At 46.3% G+C, this 22,055-nt stretch overlaps 1 protein-coding gene across 6 annotated transcripts in view; it reads right to left on the bottom strand.

The window, feature by feature from the left end:
* INF2 (inverted formin 2) overlaps positions 1 to 1,922 on the bottom strand; it is a 312,339-nt gene extending 310,417 nt beyond the window's left edge. For 3 of the 6 annotated variants that reach the window (XM_056493341.1, XM_056493344.1, XM_056493346.1), the window contains exon 1: positions 1,782 to 1,922. The gene's annotated coding sequence lies outside the window, so the exon portion shown is untranslated. The remainder of the gene's footprint in view (positions 1 to 1,781) is intronic. The other 3 variants (XM_056493342.1, XM_056493345.1, XM_056493347.1) reach the window with 1 other exon arrangement.
* Between the last annotated feature and the right edge of the window lie 20,133 nt (positions 1,923 to 22,055).

Genomic DNA, 22,055 nt, shown 5'->3' with positions numbered 1-22,055 from the left:
TGTCTAGGTGAGATGTCAAAGCACAAGAGGCACAGGACAGACCTCTGAGCCTTGCAGTTCTGCTCATCCACAGAGAAGTTGGAGATTAAGAAGCCCAGCTCACAACTGCCAGGGATCAGCAGAAGCTGGAGCTGCTTCATGGAAGCAGACAGCAAGCTGTAGCTTGTTTGGCATTGCACAGTAAAGAGAAAAGCATGCAACTCCTATTTCTACACTGATAAGAGAAAAGCACCAAACAGTCAAAACCAAGCAGCCACAGAGCAAATACAAAGCAAGAGAAAGCCATACATTGGAGAAAGGATTATAACACCAGTTCAATAAAGCTGGGAAGTTTCCCTTTCCCAGAAGGCTGACAACAAATGAATTACAGTCGTGTGCAATAAGGCATAATATCATTCTGTGTTTAGATTTGCTGACCTGCCAGGTCTCTTCCTGTCCTACATTTAGATTATCTTTTATACAATGGGTCTTGCACACTGCTTGCATTTTTTCAGCAATATTTTTGGATGACAGCCTAGAATAGGATTATTAACTTATAACAGGACCAAAAAAAAAATCTCATATCCTCACAGATTCCTGTGGTCCCCTCCCCCCGCCCTCTAGTTTTGGCAGCCTCTGTTTAGTGGAAAAATAAACTTAAGTTGATGGAAGAGAAATTAGATTAGTGGCCAGACAGCCCAAATTCTGAGCAAGTTCAGTAGGACGATGGCAACCTTGCTGTAACTCTGCTGACTCCAACTTTCCTTTTCAACTAACTTAAGCCAGAAGTTTCCTTGCAGTCTACCAGGGAGCCTGAGGTGTTTTGCACTGTGTTTATTCGGAGAAATTCTTCAGTCATAAGAATCCAAAAAAAGAACATACAATTTACAGTGTTGATCTGGTACAGGGAGGGACGACCACGAGCACCGTTTTGGGGTATTTCTTCTAAAACCAGTGTGTCTGAGCACTCCTTCCCCACCCACGAGCTCTGGAATTCAGCTCTGTATACTGATGTTGCAAGAAGCCATTGAATCACTGCAGAGTTATTGAGCAAAGGGGAGGATGAGGCTGGAGAGAACTATGTGGGAAAACTGGGCAGGACTTGGGAGATCTTGCCTGAAAGCCACTGGATAACAGAATCTGTCAAAATAAAAGCCTGAAAGTGGCCCAGCCCAGACGCCGGCACACCATCCATCCACCCCATGCCGGGAGATGCTGTGCCAGCCCCAGGCACAGCAGGACCACATCCCTGCACATCACACCTGCAACCTGCACCACGTTGCACCCACACGTGCAGCCGGGACCACGTCACACCCGAACACCGTCTGCCACCCGAACTACATCCAGCGCCGCCAATCCAAACCACCCGCAGCCCTTACCCGGCGCGTTTGCAGCCGGACCGGCTCCCACCTGTGCGCTCCACTGTCGCACCTGCAATCCGGACTTCATCCACCTACACCGCGCTGCTGCATCCGCATCCCGGACCGGCTCCCCCCGTGCGCGGTCAAAGCGCTGCGGGGCCCCGTCCCAGCGATGCTGCCACACCTGCAGCCCAAGCCGGGTCCCACCTACACCTCCCTGCCGCTGTCGCGCCTCCATCCCTGCGCTCAGCCATCCCTCCCGCAGCTCCGAGCCACGGCCCTGGCAGCTCCCTGTCCGCGGGCACCCTGCCCGTCCGACCGGCCGGGAGCGGGGCACGGCCGGAGCGGGGATGCTCAGCGGGGCTGCAGCGCCGGCAGAGGGTTTAACCCAACTTCTCCCGACCGAGAGAACCCCGCTCCCGCCATCGCCCCCGGCCTTACCGCGGCGGCTTTCCGTGCTGGGGGACAGCAGCGACCCTGCTGCCAGGGACCCTCGCCGACGCCGACACCGACCCGCCGTGCCGGGGACCCTCCGCCGGCGCCCGCAGCCGCCGGGCTCTGCCGCCCGCGGGAGCCGCGCCCGGTTCCGGGGCGGGGCGCGGGCGGGGCGGGGGTCCGGGCCGGACCGGCCCCACCGGGGAAGTTTGTCTGCTCCCGGGTGGGGCAGGGGTCCGGACCGGCCCCACCGGGGAAGTTTGTCTGCTCCCGGGTGGGATAAGGGTCCGGACCGGCCCCATCGGGGGAGTTTGTCTGTTCCCCAATGGGGTGGGGGTCCGGACCGGCCCCACCGGGGAAGTTTGTCTGCTCCCGGGTGGGGCAGGGGTCCGGACCGGCCCCACCGGGGAAGTTTGTCTGCTCCCGGGTGGGATGGGGGTCCGGACCGGCCCCACCGGGGAAGTTTGTCTGCTCCCGGGTGGGGCAGGGGTCCGGACCGGCCCCACCGGGGAAGTTTGTCTGCTCCCGGGTGGGATGGGGGTCCGGACCGGCCCCATCGGGAGAGTTTGTCTGCTCCCGGGTGGGATAAGGGTCCGGACCGGCCCCATCGGGGGAGTTTGTCTGTTCCCCAATGGGGTGGGGGTCCGGACCGGCCCCATCGGGGGAGTTTGTCTGCTCCCGGGTGGGGCAGGGGTCCGGACCGGCCCCGCCGGGTTTTGTCTCGTCGCCGCGCCGCCCCAAGCCCACGTTCCGCTCGGTGTGTTCGCTTGCCAGCCCCGCTGCCGTGTCCTGGTGTTGTCCTGGCAGATCATCCCACGGGAAGAGCTCTGCGCGGAGCCAGTGCTGGTGTCCCTCGCTGCAGAGGGGCGCTGCCCACCCCCGGGAGGTCCCCAGTGTGCCCGTTCCTGCTGTGTCCCCTGGGCATCCTGGGTCGAGCGCTGCCGCTGACGGCTGAGCTGTCCCGGTGTCAGCAGCTGCAGCCCCTGCCCGGCGCGGGGACCGTCCCAGCCCAGCCTGGGGTTTGGATCCGTGTCTCGGGGCTGGGGGCTGAGAGGGGAATCACCAAAGCTGGGGACAGGCTGCCCAGGCGGTCAGAGACCCAAGGGATCCTGCACCCTCCTCTAGGGACCCGGCACCCCGGTCTCTGCAATGTAGTGCTTCACTTTTAACATAGAATCATGGCATCGATCAGGTTGAAAAAATACCTTTAAGATCGAGTCCAAGTGTTAACCCATCATTGCCAAGCCCATCACTAAACCACACCCCCAAGTGCCACTTCGACATGTCATTTATACACCTCCAGGGATGGTGACCCAGCGCTTCCCTGTAGCCTGTTTCAGTGCTTGAATCTTGTACTTTGCACTGGGCTAGTCAAGCTAATATTTGAGCATTTTGCACTGATTTTGAGTGCATCACCACATAAACATCTAGTCAGATACCGCCTATAACTAAAGCCAGTACAAGTTTAGCATCTCATGGTACTTCAGATCAATGGGCCACCCAACCCAGTAGAAGGATATTTTTTCCATTAGTAAAACACATCAGCTTTAGAGATGAGCAAGGAAACAGTGGAGTTAAGCTAAATATTAACAGCCAAATGGAGAATTTGGTGGAAAAGTGTTTCCCTTCGTGGGTCAGAAGTGCTGTCTCCTAATGTAATAGGCATTAGGGGCATGAGTCAGTTCGGATTTCAGGCAGAGCCACTCTGCTTTTCCTGGCAGGGAAAGTCATGGAGCGGGGAGATAACGGATAAAGTGTTTTGCAAAGGGCTGCTGCAAGGCACTGAGAGCAGAGCTGAGACCACTGAGTGTGATTACAGGTGACTGGAGTTAGTTATAGGGTAAGAACACAGGGCTGAGTACTTCTGAGACTTCAAATTGGAAAATGAGTCCTGAGCTTTCACTGCTTGCTCATAAAACACTCCTCTGTTTTTAGTGGGAGAGAAGACAAATGGAAAAAGACTGCCTCTCTCAGAGACAGCAGTTAACCAGAGTGGCTCATCGTTTCTTCTTTTGCCCAACACAAATGTTTCTAATTGGTATTTTAGGCCATATTCAGGTAGTACATATTTAGCTTTACAAATCTATTCAGTGGGAAAAATGGGTATGTCCCCTGCAGTCTTTCTCTGAAGGGTATAAAACTATTTGTTTTTCAGGAAATAATAATTGTCTTTGGCTGCTGCTGCTGTTCTTGCTTTAGCCCTTTTTCCATTCTCTGCAAGTTTTTGCTGCTTTGGTGTATGAGGAAGAACAGAGAGCCCAAATCTTTCCTGCTTGAGAGCATTTTTCTTTTGTCTGCTGTCTTTGTATTCTGGAGCAGCCCTGCCAGGGTTTGCCATATGGAAGTCAGGCAGGTAGGACACCTTGATGTGGCCCATGGGGCTTCCCCTCCTGCTGCCTCATTTCAGGCATTTTCAGCATCAGGTTTGTGGCCTCTGTCCTGCATGGTGACTGTGAGTGCTGGGGCAGTTGGGCAGCAGATCCCTTAATCTACTTATCAGCTATGTCATAGGAGCATGGGGTAGCAGGGAGTGTGACCATGGGGGAGCTGGGTCACACACAGGAGACCCGCAGCTCACAGTGACCTTGTTTTTTGGGGCAGATGAGAGACAGCTCTTCTTCCTCTGTGATTCACTGCTTTGTTCATTCTTACTCTAATGCTTGATACTTGTCAGTCCTGCTTGGACATAGGACAGTACACATGGCTGCAAAAATTGCTTATGGAAGACAAATTATAACTGCTGGGCCATAAGGGCTCTCATCATCATTAGGAATGAGGGGCAAAGTTCAGAAAAGACAAGGCAAAGAGGAAAAATGGAGCTCTGTGTAACTGCCCCTCATTCTCACCAAAATCCCTTTTGACCAGGCAGATATGGCTGTGGGGGTGGGCAGGGAACACACAAGTGCTCTTTGTTGGGATAAAGCCATGCTGTGCATGCATGTCCAGAGCTGGGTGCACACGTGGTGTGGCTGAGGGGGTGCAGTAGCTGGTTTGCTTTCCCAAAACTGTATCTGCAGTGTGCTTTGCACTTTGGAACCTTGCACCCACAAAATTCAGGCTGAACTCTCCCTGGTCTCTCCATCTGCCTGCCTGTGATCACTGAATTTGTAGTTGGATGGTCTGAATTGCCATTTCTATTTGATGAAATCACTGCCAATTGTTATGTCAGAAATGTGTACATACCACTCCACAACGTGGATCAAATTCTTCTTTGGTTACACCATGAACCACTATTTGCTCTTCTACCCTCCAGCTGGCCATTTTTTTTCCTTTGGTTTGGGCAAAGGAGCTGATAGCAAATTCATTTTTATTCAGCAGCATCCCCATGCTTGGTTGCTCAGTCCCACAGTGAAAAGGCTGGAAAGAAATACCACAGCAGCTGGAAGATGGGGCTTTGAGGCTCAGGAGAATTGTTGCCCTGGCTGGTTTGAGGTCCTAAGAAACAACTTTTTCAGTGGAGCAAACTACTTCCAAATAATTTTTAGCTTGTATTGCTTTGTGTTCTCACTTCCTACCCTAATATTAAATAGAATAGGATAGAAGAGAATAGAAAAATTTCATTTGGAATGGACCTACAATAACCATCTAGTCTAAATGCCAAAAACATGAATCAAAGTTTTTTTTCTTCTGATCTCTATTTTTCTTGCTGTCCACAGGCTTATGTCAGGTTTCTGATATTTTATCTGCAGTTGTGCCCTGCCCTTCAGGAGGATTGAAACGTTTATTTGGTGTTTTTGACATGAAGGCAGGCTACAGTAGAGCTCAGGAATGTAGAGACCTGAGTGTTTGTGCAGACATTCCTTTTCCTTCGAAGCAGCAGAGTTTTAGACAGAGATCTGCCATGCTGAGAATGTCATTTCTGCACAGCTGCAGGAATTGTTGTCCCAAGGTCTGATGACGAGAGTTGGTTTTGTGTTTGTCCCTGTTCAGATTAAAACAGGACTCGTTTCCAGCAGTGGTGAAGGTTAAGAGCATGTAGTGCACAGAAGGATTCCTGATCTTTTGTTTCTTCACTTAAGCCCTTTGCAATGTTTACAGCAAAGGTCAGAGCACAGAAGAAAAGTGCTTTTTGGTTTTGAGTCGCAAAGCAGTTGTCAAAGAGCTGAATTTTCCTGAGGGAGAGGCCCCAAGAGAGTTGAGAACCTTAAAGAAAAAGATATTATCTATAATATCAAGTGCATAATAATCTTCGTGTTTTAGTGCTCCCTGAGCCACAGGAGATTGAGTAAGAACACTGAGAAGCAATGTAGTATTTGTAAGTCAATAATGGTGCATACATACACAAGGATTTAGACACATATTTGCAGTTGTAATGGGAGGAAGATAAACCTCCCCTCTCATTTAAGAAGCCTAGAGACACTGAATGGGTGAAATGTCTCAGATTGTGTAATTTAGATAAAGACTCACAGATGTCCTACTATATAACTGTGCAGATAAGCACAGTCAATTTTTCTAAGATGTTTTCAGTCACTCTGCCTCATGTTTTGTTTTGTTAGAGGCTACACTTGGAGAACAGGAGTCCTTTGTTTCACCAGGGCTCATCTGCTCCTCCTGCCTCCTCCCCACTTGACAGCATTTTTTTCTTCGTGTGCCATCATGTTTATTTCCCCAGCAACAGCAAGTGCATCTCAAACATGACTTCACAGTGATTAAGGGCTTTCAGAACGAGTGTCCACAGCAGAGAGTGAAGGTTTCTTCCCTTCATTGCAATTTAGGATGAATGGCTGTATTTCCCTTGTAATGGATTTTTAAAGCACTGTGGTTTTGGCACTGATTATTCAGGCACACTCAAAGCACAGACTAACGGGATGTAATTTTGTACTGATTCAGTGCTCTGGTTTTCTTATAAATCTCTGCCTCCTTGTTCTTCCTGGTATTATTCCAGGTACACAGCAAAGCCACACTTGCTGTCACTTGCTATGGATGAGGGAACTGGCTAAAAACTCAGGAGACACTATTTATCCAGGTATCTCATTCACAGATACACATCTGTCAGCAAGACTGGGTGGACAGAAGAAGTGTGGTTCCCAGCTCCTATCTCTTATCCAGGTCATTAAAGATTTCTAAGTCTTCCAGAGCTTGGAAATGTCTCCAGTTCTGTCAGGAAAGCCTTCTGCTTTTATGCCCAAGTTGCTGGAGTTCAGGTTCCCATTGCTAATAACTCACCTAGGAGCATCCTTTGAAATCCTGTGTGTAATTCTTGATAATTCCCAGAATGGTCAATTTAAAGTGGGACAGATGCTGAGAAGGAGCATGTTAGTGGGGTTTTATAGCATGAGATTAAAAGACTTTTGACTGATAAAGCCTAACAAAATGAGGGCTGAAAGGGTATATGATCATCTCTGAATATCTCAGGAAAGGTGTCAGTGCCACACAGGAGCAAAATTCCCCCTGGCTATTCAAGTGTGTGAACTGTGCTGGCACAAGAACAAAGGGATATTAATGAGAAATAAACCCATTTACACTTGGGAAGAGAAAGAGGGTTTTAATGATCAGAAAAGTGTTATCTCTGTCAGGAGATGAAAAGCCAAAATTCTAGGCTGACTTAAAAGTGAGCTTCATTTCTTTATGAAAAGTGATAGAAGAGGGATTTGTCTGCAATAGCAGATGCCAATTTCAGTGGCCACAAAGGTTTTGATCCTAAATTCTCCTTTCCTTTTATTTAAACATCTGTTTATAGCTGGAAGGAATGGAGAAAGGCTGTGATATATAGTTTTCCCTCCCATTTTGGGTAGTTATCAACATGGGGGTGCTTTCAGATAGGTCACCCCTCCTTTGGCTCCCTCCTTGTTCCTCAAATGCTCATGTCAGGCTCAGCCTACATCTCTTGCCTTGATTGTGGTTCACTGTTGGATTTCCTTCTCCTTTTGCATCCTGAATGTCTGGAGTGGTTTATACACTTTGATCAGGAGTTTCTCTGTAGGTTTGCCTGTCTCTTGTAATGGAAACTTCCTCCATCAGCTTTTGGATGACAAACCCACTACCACAAAAAGAAGGACCAACCAGCTTAAGATGCGTGTAACTGCATTAAATTACTTCAAAATTTAACTGAATTAACTTAAAATGTAACTGAATTAAAATTATTTCATTAATGGCACGACTCCTACCTCTTTATCCTTCCCAGAATATTGGACGTGCTGATATGCCAAAAATAATGCTGCATTTCTGGAAAAGGATTTTTGAAAGCACTTGGACCCTGTGATTTGATCTGTCAGAACAGAATACAGCTATTTTGTGTCTTGTCCAGAAAAGATTTAGAACCTCAGAAAAAAACCAATGAGCGAAGACAAGTTCAAATAATAAGAGATGATTTCTCACAATAGGTGACATAAGTTGTGAAATTCCCTACTGCAGGATGTTACCACCAGTAAAAATCAGTGGAGACCAATTCATGGAAGGAAAATAGACTGAGGGCTATGGAGATAATATTTCTGGCTCTGGAAGTTCTTAAGGTGCAAAATGTTGGGAGATGGAGGAGGTGTTATGAGTGGATATGACTATATGCTATAATTAATTATAGCATAATTATTTATTATTAGCTTGGTATTATTGATTGTTAGACAGGACTAGCAACTAAGAAGCATCTGGTTTGGCCACTTACAGAGAATAAATGTGGGTCTGGTTGGATGGAAGCTTTGGTGTGGCCCAGCTTGTCTTGTGTTTTGGGCTTTCTTCCAGCCTGCTCCTCATAGGTGGAGGTAGCCCTGCAGAGCCTGGTTCACTGCCCACTCTTTAAATCAGTGCCTGTGAAAGTTTTAGCTAAGTGACTTAGAAATAGACTGATTAAACACATCTGATAGCTGCAAAAAGCTGTCATATCTTCCCTAGAAGGTCTTTGAGCAAGGCATGGAGTTTTGTTTCCAGAGACAGCTTGGTGCTGAGCTAGCAGTGACTCAGCCTGAGATGGTGGATGGATGGATGGATGGATGGATGGATGGATGGATGGATGGATGGATGGATGGATGGAATTTCCATGGCAGGACAAGGTGTGGCTCCTTCTCTCCTAAGATTCACTATTTTCACTGCCCTTGCTTCCAGAGAAGCAGCATGTTCTGCATGTTAAATATCAACATGGCACCAAGTTTCATGCGCAGATTTGATAAATAAAATCTGTGTTCTAAGCAAAGGCACCCAGACAAAGCCCCTTTGTGAGAACAAGACTTAGGCCTAGTGTATGTCTTTGGGAGAAATGCAGAATTCGTTTTGGGGAGGGAAACTGATATGAACAGCAGGCCATTTTCCTCCACAAAGGCTGTCTTTCAAGGCTGGTGCATGCAGCAGAACAAAGGCTGACCCCATAATCTCTACTCAACAATAGCTTGGGATATTTGATTTGATTCTACATGCATACATCATGCCTGGCTGTAAATAAATAGGGCCGTGGTTTGATCCACTGTGAGGATAAAGTCAGCCTGTTCACCTTACCCCTGGTTTCAAGGAAATGCTTATTTTGTATCTCTGCCTTCTCTTGGCTGAGGGCTGTGTCCATCTTGCCACCAAGGCCAAAGGGTCTCACTTTAAAGCCCAGTCACAAAGACAAAAAAGGTTTTGCTACCATTTTATTAGTGACAAACTTGTTCATCACTTCTTTCTCTAATCCCTCTAATTTCTAGGTTTTTAAAGGACTTTTTCTTGACTGAATTCATGACCAACAAACAAGTAGGCCAAGAAGAACTTGGATCATACAGTACCTTGGATCTTACAGGTAACTTGAGATCCATGCTATGGTAAATTATATTGTGTTTTGACTAACTCTTCACTTCTGTTCCTTGTATGTAAAAAGGAGGAAGACACAACTTCCAAAGTCTATCCTTGGATGCCTGAGGTACTCCTACAATAGAAGAAAGTCTCCTGCTCATGCACATAAAGCAATGGTAGTATGCAGATTAGTGATAGTTTTTATAAGTTGTCTGCAAAGTTTTGTGGGAATGAGACATATTGCTCAGCACATTTTGTGGTTGTTCTCATAATGCAAGGAAAATTTGGGTTGTTGCTCTGGAAACGTAGCAAACCACTCGCCTAAGACACAGTGTGTTTTCAATGTAAACATTTGGGCCCTTGTTTGTATAATTGTCTGTAACTGGAAAACAAAGCAACCATAGTGAGAGTCTTGCCTAATAGTCAGTTGTTTTACTGGATGAAACAATTTTCACTTGGACTTTTTTTCCCCCTTTGGTTCATTGATTAGCATTAGGCAAAAGTTTGTGCAGCAACTGTTGTCAGAGCCTGGCATGAGTGGTCTGCTATGACACAACATCACATGGCATAACAACACACAAACATTTTCTGATAATGTCACAGTCTTTGCATATGGTTTAATATGTAGGGCAGGAACACAGAGATCTGATCAGCAGAAGAGCTGATGAAATGTGTGACTCAGTACATGGAATTGCCTCTAAACACAAAAGCACTTGATTATCATCACTAATTACCCTGACAATTTGTGACATTCCTATAAATGGACCTTTTTTAGCATTTATTATTTGTGTTCCTCAAGTATTTTAAGACACAGAGTGATGAAAGGGCAGATTTTTGGAGATCTTAACGTCAGAAAAATACAGGAAAACTATATGAGGAAACTTCAGATTGTCCTTGGAAAATTGGTAGAAAAGAAAAACAGAGGATTAAACTAGTAGTGAAAGGGGTAAATATGAAGCCATTTCCATGAATTAATGACTGGTTAAGGCATATGTGGTAAAAACCATTTTCATAGTTGGGGAGGAATAGACTTAGAGCTGGTTCAGCCTGGAGAAGAGGAGACTGAGGGGGGACCTCAAGAAGAATTTGGACAGTGCTCTCAGGCATATGGTGTGATTTTTGGGGTGTCTGTGCAGGGCCAGAGTTGGCTCACTGATCCTTGTGGGTCCCTTCCAGCTCAGGATATTTTAGGTTTCTATCAGACTGCTGTAGAGATTTACCTTGAGTTGCTTTTCTTACATATTCATAAGTGATCTACAAGAGGAGTAAAGAAGTGACAGCAGTTCTGGATGATGCAGAGTTGACTGAGAATAGTGAAAATTAAAACTGACAGTAAAGATTAACAGAAGGATCTCACAAAGGTTATTGGATGAATGGGAGAATAGCAGATGCAATTGATTTACTGTAGGAAAACAAAACAATCCTAACCATGCACAGTGGTAAGGTTCTAAAATTAGCTATTGCCACTCAGGAAGAAGAACTTGAGCTCACCATGTATAACCCCATGAAAATGTCAGTTCAATGCTCAGCAATTAGAAAATGGCAAACCAGATGTTAGGTATTGTTCAAACAGGAAAAGTGCACAAAAAAAGAGAAACATAACAAGCTACTCTAGAAACATTTTGCACTCACAGCTGGGAGGCTGCACACCCAGAGCAGTTCTTTTTTTTCTCTTGCTGGAAAAAAAGCCCCAAAATAAAGTAGAAAAATGTGGAGAATAGTAATAGGAAGAGGACCTCTTCTCACGAAGAGTAGGAAGAGGGGTGATTGAAAGGGTCTGGGGTTGAAGCTGCAATGTCATTAGTGCAATAGAGAAGGTGCAAGAGTGAACAAAATTATCCACCTTTTTCCTTGTAAAATGAGAGCTGGGGGTTCTAAGATTAACTCATTTTCTTCAGTAGTGATTTTTAAACAAAACCACTGTTCTTTACACAGTCAGGCTTTAAACTGTAGAGTTCGCTGTACATGCTCAAGAATAAAGTTCTTCAAAAAGTGGTGAGAGAAATTAAAGGGAGAAAAGTCCATTGAGGCCATTAAACACGAAGGTCTAGTGTGGATCAGCAAGTCCAAATGATGCACAAGGATTAGAAAAGCATTTGGATTGAATGCCATACCCTTATTGCCCAGGTCTTCACTGCTATCAGACAGGCTGTGGTCCCAAACATGGGACACAGAGCATGTGTGATCCCACAGCAAGTGTTCTTGCCTTCTCCCCAGAGCTGGAAAGAGTTCAGCAAATTTGGTACCAAACTTCTCTTAAAAACTGACCTTCAGATTGGTGCTAGACTTTGAAACTCCAATTTTTCCAAGGTTACAGAGGAAGATGGCAATAGAGTCTGCAAGAGCACTCAAATCTGCTGTGCTCCCATGGGATTATGCACCATGGGACAAGGCAACCTGCCTATGAGTGTGCAGTTCTGCTTCTGTTCTTTGCAATTAAGGCACCATTTCATCATTTCCTAACATTTTCAAAACATTTATCCCCTGCCACTGACAGGTTTTGAGCTAACTGTGGTACAGAGGAGCTGCTTTTTTGGAAACATCTGAAGGCAGTCACAAAGCTGATGTGACAGAGTTTCCATAGCTTGCTCTTCACAAAGGTTTGCTTCCTTATGACTCAGCCACTAATGTTCCTTGGTTACTCATCAGAAAATTGCTTGAAGAAGAGACTAATTTTGAGCTGGATTTGATTAATATCTGAACAGTGAAGCTGGGGCAGAAACTCAGAGCTGGGGTTAGCAACAGCAGAGGGTAAGGAGGACTTCCACACTTCACTGGTGGAAGCTTCTGCTTTCATCATAAACCCTTCCTCCTTCCAGCCACACAAGGGCTGCACTGAGCCCCAGGGGTTTAGGGTTAACTCAGGAAGAAGTGTATTTAGTCCTGTAGCCTGCTCAAGGGACCTGCCTGCTTCTGCTCTTGGATGCATATGGGCTGATGTGACCTCTCCTGCAGCAGGTGAGCAGTGTGGGGAATTCACCACATCTCCAGCCTGTGCCTCTGGGGCCAGGCAGCTCAGCCAGCATGAGAAAGGCTCTTATTTAACCCTGACTCTCTCATGAGCCAGCAGAAAATGCTTCTTTCAGTTGCAGGAGAAAAACAAAAAGGAAGTGATGATTCTTGGTGAATCTGAGTCATAAGACTTGAGAGGGTTATATTAGGGTAGGGCAGGATATACCCCTTGCTTGATGCAGACCCTTAAATCACTGCCTGGTTCTGGTTTCCTTGCTATTACCAGCCTGTGCTGCCTTGTGCTTGTTTCATTTGCACTATATTGCCTTGCCCTTGGTCTGACTGTTTTGATAGAGTGAAAATCATGTTCCTGCCCTTGGTATTGTGCAGTGAATTTCTTCAGGCTGGACAAATCTGTTCTCTCCCCCAAGGCCAGGCTTGGAGTGAAGGCTGGGTCATTGCAGGGGGCTTTTGTCAGCAGCTGCAAAGCCAAAGCAGAGTGGGCACTTGTGTGCACTGAGAAATTCATCTGTGTCTGGTCCTCTCTACCTCTTCTTTGTAAAATTTTAACTGCTGCCTGTCCCCTACATGTCTGGCAGAGGGGAGCTGAAGCTGGCAAACACAGGAGGGAGAAGCTTGGCTGCAGAGGTTGGTCCTTGCTCACAGGCACAGGACCTGGCATGAGAGGGAAAGCTGGAAGGGCATTTCCAGCGTTGTCTTTCTACACTTGGGTCTCACACAGGTTTCAGAGGAACCACTGAGGGATTGCAGGTGGCTTCACAGCACTGGAGCCTGCTTTCCCCAGCAAGTAAAGATGGCTAGTTCAGGCTGCCAGAGCTGGAGGATGAGTAGTCCATGCTGTGTCTCCCAGTTGCACAGCATGGATCCTGCAAAGCACAGCACTGCTGGCTGTACTTGGCTGTAGATCTGTAACTCTTTTCCAGAGCAAAGAAAGACCTGAATTCCAAAGGTCATCCTGTAGGAAGTCAGACCAAATTCTGTAGGTGCTGCTGAAAGTTGTTGAGAAACCCTGAATATTCATGTAGCCAAGAATTGCCTGTTGCTGTGACACTCTGAGGATGTAATTTATATGAAACATGCAGGGAGAGAGATCTTTTGTTATACTGACTCCAGTTTTCTTTTATTTATTAAGAAATATGTGCAGGCTTAGGAAAACTGGTCTTTAAAGCTGTCATCAGCTTTTAAAAGACAAGCACAAAAGCTTCAGCTTACCATTATCTGACGAACTTGTAAAATAAAAGCTGTGGAGGTGTGTGGGTGCTGAGCTCTGTTTTCCAACTCCATGAATGAATGAAGCTGGAAGTGAATGGGGAATGGATAGCTCACATCTCATACCTGCATCACCACCTCTGCCAGGAAGGGGCCTGTTTCTCCACTGAGCTCACTTTACTAGAGGTAATTAAGCTGGTGCAGGACAATGCCAAGTCAGAACAGCAGATTTGTTCCATCTCAAACACTGGGCATGGGATTTATTCATTTGACTTCTTCCTTCCATTCCCTCCCTGTGGAGGCAGTGTGTTCTTGGGCACTGTTGTAGCGTGGTAGTTTCTCTGCCTTGGGATCCCATGTGTCTGGTACAGCTGCTTTGCTTGGTCTGTCTCATCAAACAGGATCCCAGATGGGAGCATGGAGGCAGGGTCCCTACAAGCACCTTGCACTCATTTTCCCTTCAGAACCTCCAGATGAGTTAACATCAGCCATGAAGTGGTTTCTTATAAAAACAGCATGTTGTCTGCCCTGAAAATAAAGAGCCTTTTCTCATGATAAATATTTTGATTTCAGTATATTTTTTGTTGGGAATCATTTTCATTTAGTTTCTTACCACAGTGACTTGGGGGCTAAGAATAGCTAGAGTCTAGCAGTTCCTAGCTGGTGAGACATGTATTTTGAGAAGTAGGTTCAAACTTGAATTACTCATAAGATGTAGAACCTGCTGCTGCACTGTGCTCAGTAACATGCAACTACTCCAGTCTCTGCACTGAAGGAGCTTGATAACAAGCAGGACAGTGAGAGCTGCCTCCAGCCCTCTGGCTGGGAATAGCTGATATTTCCCAGATAGCCACAGCTGGACATACCCACACAGAGCTCATAGTGCAGCACTTCTGCTCTGAAGGGTTGAGAAGATGCCCTGCACACACAGCTCTGTGCAGCTCAGTGCAGAGAAGCTTTGGCAGCAGCAGCTCACTGGGGACACAGCCTGATCCTCTGCTCAGTGAGGCAGCTGGAGCCTTCCCCCAGCCAGGGGCTGCCTTGGGCCCAGGAGAGCTGCCCTGGATGCAGCACTGTGCAAATATGCCTGTTACACACCTAGCAGTGTGAAAAGGTCTGATGAGTTGTGCAGACACAGTGGGCTGCTCTCCACAGAGCACATCCAGATGGAAGGTGTGACCTGGTGGGTGGGCTGCTTCCTCAAACTGCTGGATTAAAGCTGTCACAGGTCTCTGTTTTACAAGGATGAGCTCCAGTTAGGTACCCTTGGTTGTTCTTGGACAGTTATTATTTTGGATCTTCTGATGGTCAGAAGGGAGGAAAGGCAGATGCCTTTCTCAATTAGAGATGTTCTAATCTCTGTATTAGCAGGGCTGTGTGCTCTGGGTGCTCTGAGTGCCCAGCACCAGCTTGCAAGCAGGCAGTGTTGTGTGTGTCTGGAGCTCCACAGCTTGGGCATTTGCAGCCCCTTGGGGCTGAAGGGAGCAACTGAGGACAGCATGGAAAGGGCTGGGTCGCCTGTAATGTGGGAGGTGAGCAGAAATGCCAGAGGAGTCAGGCACTTGGAATGGGAGGGGGCAGATAAAGCCTGAGGGACTGCCTGGGAGGGGCAGAGGGAGTGTAGGAGGCTTCACTGCCATGTCAGGGACAGGGGAACTGTAGAGTGTTCCAATTTTCAGCTTGGAGGTGGGATTGAGAACCTCAATCCTTCTTGCCTTCTTCAGGCCAAAAGAAGTTTAATTTTTTTTTCTTTTTTTTTTTTTTTTTTGAAATGCAGGCTTTATGTGAACAGAACATAGAAAGGAGAAGTAATTTGGGTCAAATGAGAAAAGGAAGCAGAAGCAAAGATGTGCTGGTATCTGAAATGGGGTGTGAAATGAGTGGCCAGTTGTGGAGTTACAGCTGGCCAGAGGCAGTGTCATTGCACTGAGGTAAATGAACTTTATTGGATTTCTCTGCTGTGGATGAGATTACACCCCCAAGAAGTCAAAAAGGAAGCTGTGAATCTTGGGCACTCTTGGAATCACAAATCAATATAGCAGAGAGGAAATTTGGGATCTGATTAAAAACAGAGAATCCCAGAGCCTCTGTGAGCAAGGACTCATGCAAAGGAAGGTTCAGCTGTACAATGCAGCTGTGCCACTGCCAGTCAGCTCTGGTGCTCTCCAGGAGGGTGCAGGATGATGCTGATATTGATAAAAGCAGAGAAGTTGTCAAAGTTTTCAGCTTCCCTGAAGGAAGTGCTGTCACTGGGGAAATGATGGGGGCAACCAGCAGGGCCAGCATCTGGCCATGCTTCTGGAGAGTGGTGTGAGTCCATTTCCAGAACCCATTAAGTGTCCAAAGGCCTTTGGAGATATTCATCTTTGTCCCTCTGTCCTTCCATTGGACAGATACATCTGATTTGCCTGTGTTAAGTGCTTTGAAATCTGCTGGGCTGATAAGTTTAGGGTTATGATCCTTGCCAGTGTCTCTGTGTCTGCTCACAGACTATGTGGCCACTGCTCCAGCCATCACTAGCCCTGAGAGGATCTGGGCATGCACACCTGCAAACCAGGCACTGATGTAAGGACCAGAGAGGGTGATGAACTTTGTTTGGACAAATGACTGACTGTTGTTTGAAGGAAGATATAAAAGGGCTGCTGGCTGTTACAACATGAACAGTTATGAGCTGTGGTATCAGGAGGTCTGCACAAGTTATTTATCTTTTTTTGGGGTTGCTCACATTTAGTAAATACTAGCTGGGGAGAGCTTAAGCAAAGCTTCTGCTCTGTGCAGGTCAGATATGGAGTTGGTGGAATCAGCAGAGATTCCACTAAATCCTTCTCTGAGGAAGCCTAAAAGTGGCAGTACCTCCAGCCATGCTGCCACAGCCAGGTGGGAATTTTGTGCCACAAATGGAAAAGTGAGGTTGGAAGGACCTGGGCCATTGTTTGTAGCCAAGACTCAAGCACATGTGCTTACTGTAACTGGATGTGAACTGCCTTTTGAATTCGTGCTGATTTAGAACAAAAAAGCCCCATTTCTAGCTGTGCCAAATAAACACAATAAAAGCACTGATTTAGTTCTTTCATGGCACATTCATGTCTTTTTTGGGGCTGGATCCAAACAGGGCTGAGCTGGAGGCAATGTCCCTCAGTGGTCTGTGTTTGTGTAGGCTGGCATGGCACCCTCAGGGCTCTTGTTCAGCACTATAAACCTGGTTCCAGGTTCACAAACCTCCAGGCAAAGATGTGCAGGTGCTCATTCCCCGCTCTCACGCCCATCTGCTCTGCAGTGACCACAGACTGAGTGCTTTCTGCTTCCCATTTTTGCAGCTCTGGTTTGATTTCTCAGCAGGGCTGACCTTGCTGGGGGCTGTGGCTGCTCTAACAGCTCCAGCTGCTGTTTAGGAAGGGCACCTGGAGCCAGAGCTGCAGGAGGAGCACTTGCTGAGAAGGGGTTTGAGCCCTGACTCTCATTTTTGGGTGAAAGCTCTTCCTCCTGGAGGATGGAGGACAGCCCCTTCTGTGTGGCCTGGGTAGAAATGTGTGTTGATTTTCTCATTAAAATTAGGTCACATGGGGTAACATAAGCACAGAGAAGGTCCATGAAAGTTATCAGAGGGATTGGGGATGTTCAGCCTGGAGAGGAGAAGGTTCTGGGGAGAGCTCATAGCACATTCCATTATACATATATATATTTATACACACATATATATTATAAGGGAGCTACAAGAGAGACTTTTTGTGAGGGCATATAGTGATGGAACAAGACTTCATAGTTTTAAATTGAAAGAGGATAGATTTAAATTAGATATTAAGGAGACATTCTTGACTGTGAGGGTAGTGAGACACTGGAACACATTGCCCAGAGAACTTGTAGATGCTCTATCCCTGGAAATGTTCAAGGCCAGGCAGGGTGGGGCTTTGAGCAGCCTGGTCTAGAGCAAGGTGTCCCTGTCCATGGCAAGATGAACTTTAAGGTCCCTTCCAACCCAAACCCATCTGTGATTCTATGAAATTGTTCTTAGCAAGAAAACAATTGTCAAATTCTTGAGTGTCAAATTTCAATCTACATGCAGAGGGAGAGGCTCAGACATTCAACTGGGTAAGAAGAAAACATGGGCCTTTGGGGTCTTCATTTCTCTTTTGTGCTCTGAGTCATCACTGTCACCCTGGGGCAAAACATGACAAACCAGTCACAGCCCTATTAAATTTCTCAGTTTTCCGAGAACAGACCAAATGAGGTCTCTGACCCTGGGGCAACAGCTGAAAAAGCCTTTTTAAAATTTTTTTCACTGCCTCTGCCCTGCTGGGGAAGCTCTGCAGGCCTGGCTGGGTTTTGGGTTGACTTTCTTCCCTAACACCTGCAATGTTGTGGCTGTGCAGGTGTGAGGAGAACCCAGAGGGAGCAGAGCCCCAACCCCAGTCACCACTGAGCTGCCTGCACCAAAGGGAAGGAGGAGAGCCCTGCAGGAGTGCTGGTGATGAACACTGGAGTAGAGAGGTCATGAAATCCCTGTCTCTATCCCCCCACTTGCTATTTGAGCACATAGAGGCCCTTTGAGGAACCTGGGGTACAAATTGTGACCTCCAGTAAACATCCCTTCTGGGGACTTTCCTAGATAAAGCTGTCAAAAGAGGATATACCCAAATAAAGTGTGTCTCAGCTTGTCCATCCTGGGTCAACGAGTGAGTTTCATCATTTTCCACGCTGCCTTTGTCCCTGTTGATGTAGTGCAGCTCTGGGGCTGGACTGGAGCACATCTCTCTCTCTCATTTGCAAAGGAGTTATTTATTGCCAGAGACTGACTGCAAGATGGTGAAGAGGCTGTGGCAGCTATGTAAAATGCCTTAACAGCTCATTGATTGCCACAGATGAGAAGACAGCAATTACACTATTTACACCACGGTTGTTTTGTTTTACAGCCCAATTCGCATCCATTCCCCGGTAACCAACTCTGAAGAAAAAGCCGCCGTTCATTGGCGTTACTCATCTGTGTAATTAAACAGCAAGTGCCTGATCTGTCAGAGACAGAGAGGCTCATTCAGGGTCTGCTTGAAACCTGTTTGCTCAGCGGAAGGGTGGAGTTCCCAGCACTGCACAGCCCCGTTAAAACAGCTCTGGTAAAGGCATGAATGGAGGGATGGGGAGCTCCCCGGGCTGCCCTTACCACCGGCATGGTGCTCATTTCCCACCACAAGCTCTTGCTTAGGTTTTGGGGCTGTATTAGCATCCCAAACCTCCCAGGTTGAGTGGGCTGAGCATTCAAACTGCTGCAGATAAAAGCAGAACCAAGTATGCCCCCCATCTCCAAGCCCTTTCAGGATGCTGGAGAGGATGTGAGGATGACCTCTTCCCTTTTGAAAATCTGAACCTGACAGTTTCCAAATGGGATTATGTTTTAGCAGCTCTTTACCATCTCTGTCTTTTGCACCGGGATTGCAAATGGGAAGTGATTGACACTGATCACACCAGATGGCACTGCTATTTGATTTTCTGCTTTATAATTGGCTCGCATTTCCTAGTTGCCATGTGCTCTTTGCGTTTTACAGGGAAATGAGGCAGTGGAGCTATGTGGGCACAGCTCTGTCCCAGATTACCCAGTCTGTGAAGCAGCCCTGTGGGAAGCTGCATCATCCTGCTCTGGCCACCTTTTTTGGCTTTGTTTGAATTTCTAGGAGTTATGAGGTTCTAACCATTGCTAGCCTGGCTTGCAGGGCTCGTTTATTAGTGTTGGACAATCTTTACCTGCCTATGTTGCTTTCCTTTACGTGGTCCCCCACTGAGAGTGAAATTTGTTTTGAGCAAGGCTTGGCACACTAATTCTGCCTGTTCTCAGATGGTTTGGTAGCCAGTGAATTCACCAGAACCATGAAAGACTTTCTAAACTCCTCCTAATGACCAGAGCACTGCTCCATCACACTGCTTTTTCTGAGCATTGCTGTCTGTGTCCACCTTTTCTGCACTTCATCCTGTTGCTGGATTTCACCAAACCAAGTTCCCTGAAGGGACACAAGAAAGGTTGCAGAATGTTTGCACTGGCAGAAGACCAAGCTTTCAGGGGAGTCTGTAAGAGAAAGGTTTATCACATCCAAAGGATGGGCTTTTTTGTGGACAACCAGAGCAGGATCTGTGAGGACAGTGTTTGAAATTTTACATTTATGCCAAATTGTTAAATGAATAAACACTGAAAGTGTGGGCCTTTGGAAAATGATGTTTCCCTCCTAGAATATGAGGACAGGCATATTAGGTTTTTCCAGAGAGTCTTCACTTCTTGTGGCTCAAGCTTCAGATAGTTTTATGATTAGGTATTGACAGTCCTTGGCATGGGTGAAGGAGAAGGAGATGTGCTGAGTTCTGCTCTGGGACTTTTGTGAGTGAGTCTAGTGACCAGCCTTTGCTGCATGTCAGCCTGGTGACACTTTCAAATTGCATAATTTTGGTTTCATGGGTTGGGGTTTTTAAAGGTTTTTGTTGCTTTTTTTTTTTTTTTTTTTTTTTTTTTTTTTTTTTTGAGAATAGTGTATCTGGTTCAATGCCCTTTTATGAAACACAGGATTTTAGAGAAGTGATACCTTCTGTTCCTGTGTAACAACACTGGAGGCAATGGGTAGTGACTCAAGATGGATAAGAGATAATCAGACTGCTCTGCCAGAGAACTCAGAAAGAGGAAGTAAAACCATTAGAGATGGATCAGACCTCCCAATGTTACCCACACACATCCTCCAAGCTTCTGGCACCTTGGCATTTGCTGCTTGCCTTGGGTGTTGCTGGTGAGTCAGACAATTGCAGTGTCTCCCCCATTTAGGTGCCTGTCCCCTTAGTGCAGCAAGTATTTGTTCTTCAGGATTTTACATGTGTAGATCTCTTTACATTTTTAACCTTTCTACCTGGGCTTGTTTGACAGCAATAAGGCTTTTAGTGTTCAGCTTTTAGTTTAGATTCCTAATGAAACATTGTCTTAGGTGCCCAGCTTGGGAAAACTAAGCTTTGAGTTACTTGGGGAGCTACTTTTTTATTCAGAAATGTGGATTATTTGGGCAAATAAACTGAAGGGAGGCAAGAATAATTCTGGTTACTCTGTTGTGGCTAATGACCCCCACTTTGTAGATTTCCCTTCTCTTTGCTTCCTGGGCACCCCAAACCTCCCAGAGCTGCTTTAGTAGGTGAGGGTGGCAGCTCACCAGGAGTGCTGGAGCAATTAATTCTAATTCTCCTCTCTGCCCACAGTAATAACATTTCCCCATCTCTCTGCAGTGTCTCACCTTTGAACAGAAATTGCTCCTATTGATATCACAGAAGTTTCAGGTCTTTAATCTCCTTTTTTTAACTTTTTTTTTTTTTTTGGCTTTCCAGAAATTTCAATTTCATCCACCCAGCAGTGTCTGCAGCTTCAATTAGGGTTTAGGAAGCTCCAAGGGTCACAAAAGAGCAGTGCTGGGAAAAGGCCAGTGATCTTGAAGTTTTTCCCAGGGAAGGAAGAATCCCATTACACTACAACATCAGCCTAGGATCCTGTTCTTGCTGATTTTCCCTTCATGACCCAGGGCACTCCATGGTCAGCTTGTGAATCTGAAAGCTTAATTTAGGCTGAAATTCTCTCTTCCCCTGCAGTCTGCCCCTCTCCAAGCAGCAGCAAAGTCAGGAGGTAATTTGTGAACTGGCTGCTCTGGACAGGTTTTCATGGGCCTGGGAAAACCCATATTCATGACCCAGAATTTATTTCCCTGCTTGGATCCATGTCTTATCCCTAAATGACACAAGAAAGGAAATTTTGGGCTTTGCATGGGCAGAACATGGTGTCTTCCCCCTTAGCCCTGTTGGTGGAAAGAGATGAATTTCTGCCAGGTTTCTGAAATCCAGACCAGCTTCCCCAATATTCAGCCTAAAATGGGTACACAGTGGATAAAACTTCATTCAGAACAACAGATACTTGAAAAGATATAGGATTGAAAACCAAGGTAAACCAAATCTTTTTCAAACCAGTCCTACCAAATTGATATTCCATAGTAAAATGTTGCCTGCTGTTCTCTCTGGTATTCCTGTGGGTAGCCAGCACTCCTTTTATTATGTGATTAGATAGTCTGTATCTGCAAATCCTGCTAAGCACACAGTGAACCAGAGGAGGAGATTTATCTCAGTTCTCAGGCAATCTTGTTCTTTGTGTTCTTATCCCTTATGATTTAAGACATGACAACAGGAAAATAACCCATGGGAGTTGTGAAATTCAATGTATTATTACTCTGCTGTGATTCTTGAATAGAGGAAACCTGAAAAGATGTGCACATTCCTAAGAAAACACCTCCTCTAAAACTAAGGAAGTAGAAATTAAAATCTCCATAAAATACATCATCTTTCTCTTAGTCTCTATGTCTGTTGTTAACAAAGTTTTTTGAAGTTGACTCAGCCTCCCAC

The sequence above is a fragment of the Oenanthe melanoleuca genome, chromosome 5 (genome assembly GCF_029582105.1).
Source record: "Oenanthe melanoleuca isolate GR-GAL-2019-014 chromosome 5, OMel1.0, whole genome shotgun sequence".
Classification (NCBI taxonomy): domain Eukaryota; kingdom Metazoa; phylum Chordata; class Aves; order Passeriformes; family Muscicapidae; genus Oenanthe; species Oenanthe melanoleuca.
This window is presented reverse-complemented; position numbering and strand designations above follow the sequence as displayed.